This window comes from Musca domestica, unplaced genomic scaffold (assembly GCF_030504385.1).
Source record: "Musca domestica strain aabys unplaced genomic scaffold, Musca_domestica.polishedcontigs.V.1.1 48, whole genome shotgun sequence".
NCBI classification, from domain to species: Eukaryota; Metazoa; Arthropoda; class Insecta; order Diptera; family Muscidae; genus Musca; species Musca domestica.
In genome coordinates, this window is record NW_026712340.1 from 6,328,398 (window position 1) to 6,339,599 (window position 11,202).

General features: G+C 35.1%; 1 protein-coding gene across 4 annotated transcripts in view; it reads right to left on the reverse strand.

Annotated features, from left to right (window-relative positions):
* The window catches only part of LOC131804708 (PTB domain-containing adapter protein ced-6-like), a 34,757-nt gene extending 23,983 nt beyond the window's left edge, over positions 1 to 10,774 (reverse strand). Inside the window, exons 1-2 of one of the 4 annotated variants that reach the window (XM_059127799.1) lie at positions 10,151 to 10,774; positions 5,919 to 6,066 (exon numbers count right to left, since the gene is read on the reverse strand). The gene's annotated coding sequence lies outside the window, so the exon portion shown is untranslated. Of the gene's footprint in view, positions 1 to 5,918; positions 6,067 to 6,223; positions 6,657 to 10,150 lie in introns of those variants that run through there. The other 3 variants (XM_059127798.1, XM_059127801.1, XM_059127800.1) reach the window with 3 other exon arrangements.
* Positions 10,775 to 11,202: the final 428 nt, after the last annotated feature.

Sequence of the window (11,202 nt, forward strand, 5' to 3'; positions counted from 1 at the left end):
CCCTTTTGAGGTTAAGGTACCAGAATGGATTCGCAGATATATATCATCTTCACAAGAGATATTGTGTTAGCAAAAAAGGTTAGTATGTGTGAAATTTGAAGAGAGTTGGATGCTTCTTTCGCTTTCTTTAAGCGTTTTGTTTTTCAAAATCTTGAACCCTGGGTGGGGGAGGTACAAGAAGAAATGATCCGATATCTACCCTCCTTATAACAGATCTTGTGTTGATGGAAATATTGAGATTTAGCAAGTCTGAATGGAATCGGATGTTAATTTCGCGTTTTATGAGCTTCATCCATATTCAAAATTATGACCCTTTCCAGGGGAGGTACCAGAAGGAGTGGACCGATATAACCCATTTTCACAGCAGATCTTGTGTCAGTATAAATAATGGGTTGTGCGAAATATGAAGAAAACCAGATGTATATTTCGGATTTTATAATTGCATTGGTTATTCAAAACTTAGACGTTTGGTGGGGTAGGTACCAGAAGGAATGGTCCAATATCTACCATCTTTATAACAGATCTGGTTTTGATAGAAATATTCTGATGTGCCAATTCTGAATAAAAACGAATGTTAATTTCGCGTTTTATGAGCCTCATGGATATGCAAAATTTTGACCCTTTGTGGGGACGTACCAGAAGCAGTGGACCGATATATTTCATCGTAACACCAGACCTTGGGTTAATAAAAATATTGAAATGTGTGAAATTTGAAAACAATCGGACTCTTACATGATATTTTATAAGAGTTAAGAGTTATATTTATTTATTTATTTTATATTTATACAAAATTTTGACCCTTTGTGGAAGAGGTACTTGATGGAGTGAACCGATATTGTCAATTTTCACACTGATGCAAATTTAGGATTTGCAAAGTTGGAGCCTTTCCATTTCCATTCTCTTTCCATGCAGTAAAATATTTTTTTGAAAATATCGACCTATTTGGGGGAGGTATCAAAGGGAGTGGACCGATATTGCCCATCTCCAAACTCGGTCTAAGTTTGAGAATAATATTACATGGTACCAGCAGTGCGATTCTCTAACTACAGGTTTCTATACAGTCAAATTTGAAAAGGACGGAAAAGGCAAAGATGGATATGCTTGTTTGAAATGACTTTTCGTTCTGAATTCTACCATGGTTATAAGAGGACTAAACCAAAAAATGGACCTTTATTAAATATTTTTTTCGAGGAGCTAAAATACTGAGAACCCCAATTGGTAAATTCCATTCAATGAAAAACAATTGGCCTTCTGTATTCGAAATTATCGATATTAATAATACATTTGCAAAAGCTAAAAGAAGTCAATGTTGTTTTTTTCCTTTTTTTTGTATTTCAAAATTGAATTATTTAAAAACAATATTAATAGCCTGTCATGATTTAAGCTAGCAAAATCAATATCATTAACCTCTTGGAAATGATGCTGAAAGATAAACACTTGAGCCGAACACTGCTTGCCGGCTGCCCGCATACGAGCGACTCAAGTGATTGTTGATCTCACTTCCTTCCTTGGTTTGTTTTTGTTTTGAATTGGAGTTCACTTAACCAAAAAAAGACGAAAAAATATAAGAAACGGAAGTTTACCGAAGATACGATAAGGAAAATATGGACTTTTATCAGCAGTATACTCGCTCTTACCACCACCGCCAACACCACCAACCAACATGCTCTGGTTGATTGAACTTTGATCACATGCGAGGGTTGTTTCATAAGATACATATGCAACAAATAGTTATTTCAGATTTTTTTTCTAATTTCTTGCTAATTGAAGCTTTCCTAATTTTTGTAACAAATAGTTTTAAATGTTTTGAGCTTACTGTTAAAAAAGGGATAAAATCCTATCTTACGTTTCTTTGTAAGAAAATTCACAGAATAATTCCATCCGATTTATTTACACTTTTTATCCAAAAATTATTGACATACTTTCAAATAATTTTGCTACGCCAAAACCAAATGCTGGGGAAGTACTCGTACCAACACCATCAAAAAATATCAACTACGAAATTGAAATTAGCATTAATTTATTATAAAAAATAAAATAAAACAGCAATTACTAAGAAATCCATAAGATGAAAACAAAGAACTCAGACGATATCGAATTTTTGAATTTCAAAACAAAAAACGGGTTTCTTAAGAACGTTATCGATCAATCAAGTAGTATATGGAAACAAAAAAAAAAAACAAATAAGAAATGGCAATAGTCAGCGGCAAAGATGTTAAGATACCGCACCGTATTCACACTATAAAATTTTTAATATATTTATTTTGTTATTATGTATGTAGCCCCCCGAAATAGGAGTTTTTATTTTGATCTCTAACAGCTACTGTTGGAAATCCTAAAAACTTTCACCCAGACCCATTACATGGGAATTTTGTTGAAACCCCTACAAAGGGTCAAAAAGGACACACTTATTTGAGGTTCCACCAAATATAGCAGATCTATATAGAAAAATTTATTTTCTGTGAAACTGACTTGTCAAATTAGAGTTTATCATCGATATCTTTAAAATACCTAAATTCAGGAAGTGTGGAAAACATTTGCTAAAATCATTGAACCTTTATGGTGAAAATCGATGCCACTGGGAACCCTAATTGTTACAAAGCAACTGATTCGGTTAAGAAATAAGTAAGAAAATGAGGAGAGCACCTTCAAAACACCATTATTTAGTGTAAATAATTATAAGGTTGGAGTAAGAAATCTCGCTCGAATTTGTACAAAGAGTGAAACTCACTCGAATTCGAGCGAGTGCTCTACTGGAAGATGAAAAAAGTCGAGCAGATTCAATTGTTTAATATCGCTTGAAGATGAGTGAGCATATTTTCCTCACTTTTAAGTGGAAGCAAAATTCGTTCAAAATCGAGCAGATTCTGCTCTTGCCGACCACACGTTTAGTTTTTATCGTACCTTTGTTGTTTTTATACCCTCCTTCGTAATTCCGTTCGTAACCCATCGTAATAATTATTTTAAACCTAACAAAGTATATATATTCTTGATCAGTGTAAAATTCTTCCTTCCATCCGTCCGTCTGTTGTAATCACGCTAGAGTCAAGACGAATTAAGATAGGAAGCTAAAATTTTGCACAGATCAGTCTTTATATATGCAGGCAAGTCAATTTCGAAGATGAGCTATGTTGGTCCATGATATCGTATATCCCCCCTATAGCGGTACGCCCCCTCCCCTTATTCGGTATTTTTTATGATTTTAGCCACAATTTTCAATGGAATTGTTTAAAATACTACACAAGGAGTTCTTTGTGAGTACTTTACCACCTGAAGGAGAATTATCTCTATATGTCCGCGATATCATGTATGCCCCATATAATGTCCCCTTCCGATATTCGGTATGTTGATGATTTAAGCCGAAGTTTTCAATGGAATTGTCTGAAAATCCACACAAGGTGTTCCTAGTGAGAACTTTACCGCCTGAAAGTGAATAGGTCTCCGATATAACGGCACCTTCCGATATTCGGTTTTTGATGATTTTAGCCACATTTTTCAATAGAATTGTCTGAAAACCCCTACAAGGAGTTCCTTGTGAGTATTTTATCCTCGGGAAGAGAAGTATCTATATAGGTCCACGATACCGTATACCCACAATATAACGGTACCCCCGATATTCGGTATTTTGATGATTTTTGCGACATTATTCACCGGAATTGTTTCAAATTTCGTATACAAAGTTCGGAATCGTTACTACAGCCTGTGACACAAATTACTTTTACTTTTCGGGTTTCTTCCAAATGGTGGAGTTCTGTTCGGCCGAACTTAGCTGTTTTTTTGTAGTTCGTAAAAGGCGCCACCTTCTGTGGCAAAAATAATTGTCCTCTAGATATTCGGTATTTTGATGATTTGTGACGCACTTTCCACCGGAATTGTTTCAAATTTAGTATTTGAAGTTTGTAATAGTTACAACCCCCTACGACAGACAATTGCATATACAAATTCACGTCTTCGTATAGCCCCATATAACGGGACCTCCCAATATTCGTTATTTTGATTATTTTAGTTATGCTTTTCAACAAAATTATGTTAAATATGTAAGGCCGCATCGGACTTAAAGGAGCAGGTACATAAAAAGCTTGAAGTCATGGCTAGGCATATTAATGTCAAATTATAAAGGAAAACGACGGCAGGATTCTAGTGAGGCTCTGTAATTCCTTTATGAAATGTCACAAAAGATGCCCAGCCATGACTTCAAGCTTCTTATGTACTTGCGCCCTAACTGCTTTTTACTTGTTCATACTCAATTAGGCTTTTCAGGTGACATTCGTATAACCTACTACCAACAAATTTGCATGTGGTTGTTGTTCTAAATTGTTTATACCCTTATGCCATGATTTTCCCTTTTAAAAGTTTCAATTGACATATCATTCCTTTATAAAAGTTTAATTCGGTCCAAAATATAAAACATAGTTTCGTTTAAATATTTATGCAACTTTTGCAGAGGTATGTATTTTTACCCTGATTCAGAGAAAGAATTTTTGCCTATCCAACAAGTGGTCACATGATTTGGTTATTTATATTATTTTTTTGGACCCGGATTTTTTATAAAACCCTCCAAAAATCGAAAAAGGGTCCATTGTGGGGGATCTCCGACCTTTCCAAAATGCTACAATTTGTGTCAATACCCTTTTCGGTTAGCTGTATAACTAAAACTAGATTTTTGTTAAATTCGGTTGGTCAAAATTATTGTTCAACAGCTGTCAATATAAGTAGCCGGCCTTCAGACGGGGCTTGAGATTTTCTCCTCTCCTCCACACCGGCTAGCGCGAACCAAATTTGATACTTTTGGAAGTCCAACGCCGGCTACACGAAACATTTTTTTATTGAAAACATAATAATAAGAAGCGGGTTATGCGGGTGGAAAGGTCCATATTTCAGAACCCAGAACAGGTATTAGCACAAATTGTAGCATTTTGGAAAGGCAGGAATGTCAGATATAATTTGGCGTCAATTTTGTTGATCCCCATAATCAGCCTTTTTTTGACTTTTTGGGGCATTTATAAAAGTTCCGGGTCCAACAAATCGCTAATTTTACTATAACTTCCGAACTGATTCAAATACCCATCATGTAAACACTTGTTTCCGACAATACCTATTTTATCTATATCGGGTTAGTGGATTCGGATTTAGCCCGGGTCTTGAACCCGGACTTTCGGGTAAAAAATTGGGGTCCCGAGTCCGTCCCCCAAGATAGTTTACCGGAATCAGGGTAAAAATTCCTACCACGGGAAAAAATTTCAAAAATTGAAGAGTTTTTACTAAACAAGGGTTAAGTCCAATTCTATAGGTCGTTTCGATCATCACTCGTCGTGGTAAAAATGTTGATATTTAATCAAGACGTTATTTCTTTTATCCTAGACCTGTTGTCCCAGTGACAAATTCTAGCTATCCTCCCAACATATTTCTGTAAGTGTAATTATGTTAAATTGGAATTTCTTTTACGAAGCTTCTTCTTCTTCTTTTTCTCGATTGTAGGTACTCCTCTATTCACTTCATTGGTTTTGCTTGCATGTCGTTTGCCTCTAAAAATAAAATAACAGACCGGTCGATTGATCGTTCGTTCGAACGTCCGCCCGTCTGTCAGATGATCAGCCACCTAACTGCATGCCGTACTTTCTAGTTTCAGGTGTAGTTTTTTAAATGTCGATTTTTTTAAGAAATAGAAAAAAATTAGAAAAAAAACTTTAATGCGCACGACTGGAGATGAGAAACAGAATTCGAGAACAAATTATTGAGATTTTTACAATAAACAATTGTTGTTGCTTTTTTGCCATGAAGCTGGTGATGATGATGATGCAAACGACATTTTTAAGGTGTGTTGCTGCCGCTTAGAACGATGATATACAAAATGTGGCGAGATAAGCCAGCAATCCTTTGCTTCAGGTAGGTAACCTAACACAACTTACTTCACTTACTTTTAAAGGTGAATTGGGTATTTTTTATTTGTCAGCCGAATATATTTCAGTTTTGCGTTGTTTTCAAGCCTTCTGGTATTTTTACCAAAATTGGAGATTTCAGCTTTCCTTTTATTGTTCGTTTGCTCGTTTAACTTGCCGGATTGATCTTGACCAAAAAACGAAAAAAAAAAATCATATGATTTTGACAAAACCACAATTAACTATTTTTGTTTTTTTTTTTTTATTTCTTCGGTAAATTAATTATTTTTATTTCTTGCTTTTTTAATTTATTTTTCAACTGTTTCTTGGCGATCTACACACACTTTTTATTAACACCACGAACACGACGAACAATGGCTAATGAACGGGCGAAAACAAAGAAACATGAACGAGAAGAGAGTTTAGATCAATCGATCGATTCACTTGAATAGACAGACAAACTGTTTGACTGACTGACTGACTGATTGAATACGTTTCCACCACCACAACACTCAACGAAGCACGGCTCAATGAAAACTGAGAAGTCAAGAGAAAATCCACAATGCAGTTTGCGTTAAAAACAAATCATAAAATGTTTAATTTAACGGCGTCATATTTACGTTAGTGGCGGCTAAACTCAGTCTCAACCTGTTGAATGTATTAGTCCACCCATAAAATATCAAAAACAAAAAGACGACGAAGAAAAAACAAAACTAACTCCGCTCAATGTTGCATTAACACTGACCGACGATGATGACGAACGAACAGCTGCTAACTGGAGACTAAACAAAAGCCAAGCTTTAAAATTCACAAGAAAACGAACAACAAAAACAACAGCAACTTGCATTGAGAAACCCCGTCGGCACACTCATTCATTGCACACACAAACACTTACACCCAAAGAGAAACTTAGAAAGATTCAACAAAGTGAGAGAGAGAGAGGGAAATACTCAATAAAAAAAAAAAACTTGATTGTCAAGCTTTGCTTGACGCGACCAACGGCATACACTGTGTAGATCGTTCGTAATGGCTGTGATATTGGTTGACTGGCACCGATCTCGCCAATCCACCACACAACAATAACAAACAATACACATTTCAACGAGACGACATTTAGCGGCACTAGCAGCATTTACGACGATCGAAAAAGACGTAATAACAACAATAGTTATAGCAGCACCAGCAAAATGTGCGAAATTTAAACCAAGTGGAGCTTTAAGAGGTCAGGCGTATAGTACATTTTAGTGGGTGGAAATTAGAAATCCGACAAGAAACAGCTAATTCTACCATATCGGCTTGGCCCGAAACTTCGACATTCCAGTTTTGACAATCCTTAAATCATGGCAGAATTTAAAAGGCAATCTCATGAGTGAAATCGGAAAGTGGAAAGGAGGGTTCCGTTTGTAACACCACTAAATATTCGTCGTAGACCCCATAAAGTATGCATATTCATAATCGGCACAAAATTTCTAAAACGATTTAACAGTTTACCCCACATAACGGTACCTCCATATGTTCGGTATTTTTATGCTTTTAGTCACATTTTTCCACCGATTTGTCAAAAATTAGCATTTGTGATTCGTAATGGGTTCTCTGGTGACGGGGCATTGGCATGTATATTCGTTTGAATTTAAATACTTTTACATAAAAGTGTTTTCCCTAGCTAATTGTGGAGGGTATTAAAAGTTCGACACGACTGAACTCCTTTATTTCTAATTGTTTATAATGAAACTCATCATATATTTTAAAAAAATATTTCTAAAATTATTGCTTAAACTATTTAACCAAAAACGGCATGTTTTTTACTGGTTCAAAATTTTCCTCTACCTTAACATACCTATGTCAAGTCTGTAGATTTCTTATTCTTCAGAAAATTTACTTTTAAAGTTGGATACAAGCACAAGTTTAAAATCATAACTAACCAAATTGCCAATGAGGCAATAACTCAAAAGAATTCCAGAAGTTATAAGTAAGACGTATGTGGAAACTTTGAGTAAAATCATTTCAGTTATCCAAATTCAAAAAGAGTTCATATTTCGATGCCAAAGCCAAACTCGTATTAAAGTATTAATAATTAATATTTTGTATGCATTCCTTTATTTTTTACATTTGTAGCCTATTTGGTATACTTTTAACACGTTTTTCGCAAAAACTAGGTTCAATTTTTGTCATTCTTCCAACATAGCTTTTTTCAAATCTTCTTTGCAAGATATGGTGTCCATTGAGAGAGAGATTTTACTACGGGGGTTATGTCTGGACTCTGGGCTGATGTATTCATGACGTGGGGACAATTATATAGCAGCCATGATCGCACTTAATAACCCTCGTGTTTTGAATCATTGTCTTGATAAAAATAATAATCTAAGCCAAGGCTGAACTTTCCCTTACAGAGTGCCACACTTTGTTACAAAATGTTAAGGTACATACTCTAATCGATAAAAATACTTTCAATAAAATGCAATACACCACGTCCATGAACCCCATACCATTACTGACCCAACACCGTGCTTCACTGTAGGCTTCATGTTTTTGGCAAGGGGCGCTTCATTTGCCTTTCTCCATACATAAGGTTTGGCATCTGAACCAAAAAGGTTAAATTTGCCCTCGTCCGTGAACAACACATTGTTCCAAATGAAAAATCTTTTGATATGTGCTCCTTGGCAAATCGCAATCTAACTTCTTGATTCCGCTTGCTGATTAGAGGTTAATGTCTAGCTCTCCTTCCATTTAATTCGACTTATGCAGTATATTTCTTATTGTTTGAAGGTAACATAGTTTTCTCAAATCCATTTCAGCAATTTTTGCGAGATTTAGTGCACTCAAAAATGGATCCTTTTTGATTTGCCGTAAAATATACTTCTCATCACTCAAGGTAAATATTTTATTATTTGACGTTTTTGACTAATTTTCGACATATTCATCTGTTTTAAACCGTTTGATGATGTACTGAACTGTGTACTGATCGGCTTCTATTAACAATCTCAGATATCTCATTTAGCGATTTATGGTTTTTGTAATGTTTACTTACTAAATTTCTCGCTTCAACAGTGGTTCGTCCTCGTTGTCCTCTCAATGTTTTTTTCTTTTTTTAATATTTGCGTCAGTAAATGACACAACACGTGGAAATTTGTGATAAATTAGCTTTTAGAGACTTCCCCAAATACATTTTCCAATAATCGCGTGAAGTTGGACGCAGTTCAAAACAGGGTTGCCGTATAAATGTAAGCCGTACAAGTTTAGCTTTTGCATAGAAATTTGGTGAGTTTTAGAATATATGCCATTAAAACGTAAACTTTGGTTCTATAGCTAGTTCTAAAACCTTATACACTAATAAAAAATATAGATTTTTTCTAGTAGTGAATTTGATAACAATCGTCTATTGCATGAAAGAAAATTGTTTGCTAACTGTACGAGTTTCGCTTGGAGCTTCTGTAGTTACATATTTTATACAACTCTTCTCGTCAAAGTCGTCATCTAACACGAATCCTTGGTTCTGTGTGTTCCTTCTTTTAAGTATCCACCGAAATTGCATGCAATAATATTCTAAAAATTGTTAATTCTGGTACCGTGAGATGTTGGAGCCTTTTTTTTGCAACATTCTGGCTTGTTTTATGAGTGTTAGGAGCGTATTATAGCTTGTATTCCACAACTAAGATGCCGCTCTAACCTCTTCTTCTCATCATTACTTTTATTTTGGCACATAAAACACTTTATGCAACCAATTATATGTTTTTATTTGTGATTTTGGATTACGTAATTGTCAAATGGCAATTAACATCAAAATTTTGTAATTATTATTAACTGCGAGGCACACTTTCGGGAAACCCAAAAGTAAACAAAAGACAGATATGAGTCAGTTTTGAACATCAAATTAATGCCACAGGGCCGGATAGCATTATGCACAAATTATAAAAGGTTCGGATAACGTGATCAGCCTATGGTCAGTGTGTCTATGAAGAATTAAATTTTAAATAGATTTTCATCCATAATTTTAAAAAGTGCAATGTTTTATGCTTTGCTGAATGGAGTAAATAAAAAGGTTTGGCAAGAACGGATACAATTCCAAGCAAAATTTTTATGACATTTCTACATCCAGAACATTAAATACTTTTCCACAAAAAGAGCGGCTTTCTTCTACAGGAACCACAGTCCCAACAAATTACATACTCAAATACAATCTTCTATGTTACTCAATCTCAGTGTGGCACTCATTTAACACAAAGAAAACTTCGCTCTCTCTCTCTCTCTATCGTTTCAATGTTCTCACTTACTCTTTTGATTTGTTGTTTTAATGACGACTGGTGTAATTTGTATCGGTTGCTTTGTTAACCACCACAGACGACTGACTGCCTTGATAGATGAGGCCTTTGTCTGCCGTTTTTTTTTCTTGTTGTTGGTGGGGAGATGGAAATTTTGATAATTTTGTTAATTTTATGAATGTAATTTTTGCTTTTCTCTAAACTGTTTCACAATCAAATTTTTGTTTCAAATAAATTTAGTTTCAATGTCTTTTTGCACTCGTTATTCTTTGCTGAAATTTTCTTGTTTGGATTTTTTTGGAGAAGAAAAACCAGTTATCTTTTGTATTTCTTCTTGAACCTTTTTTTCCTCTTCTTCTTTAATTGTTGTAATTGTAATGGTCTTTGCACTTTTTTCAATTCGATTCATGAATCACAGAAAAAATAAAAACACCAACAACGCATAACGAGAAATATCACGATAGGTAGCAACGGCAACAACACCAACAATGAGACAGAAAAACCAAAAAAAAAACCTTTACAACTGGTGGTTTTCTATGGAGGTTTTGGGTCTCTTTTTTTCTTTCTATGCGCGAACCAGACTCAAAGCAAAGCTGAATGAATGATCACCGCTACCGTCCAAAACGAGACTAAATTGTGTTGGGTCTTTGGAGTTTTCAGTTTCTGTGGCCTTTTTGTGTTGTTCATGAAAACTGATGATGCTGCTGCTGGCGCTGCCATCGTCGTCGGCAATGCTGTACTCTCCTCTGCCAGGTTGAAACTAGTAACGTCGCCTAGATATTTGGGTTTTTTCACTATGTTATTGGGGGAAGGGTGATATTATCATTTTAGGGGGAGGCAAACAAACGTATCTAGTTAACTAATACACTAGAGAATGAGAGCCACTCGTAGAGTGTATGTTGGTCAAGAAAAGCAGCGAGAAGAAGGCATCTGCTATTCAGTAGTTTAAGCTGCAAGAAAAAAGATTTAAGTGTCATGCTATATTTAAAGTTTTTTTTTTTAACTTTTGAACAACAAACTAGGATTAGAATTTGGGTTGTTCTAATCCAGAAAATGTTAGGCTT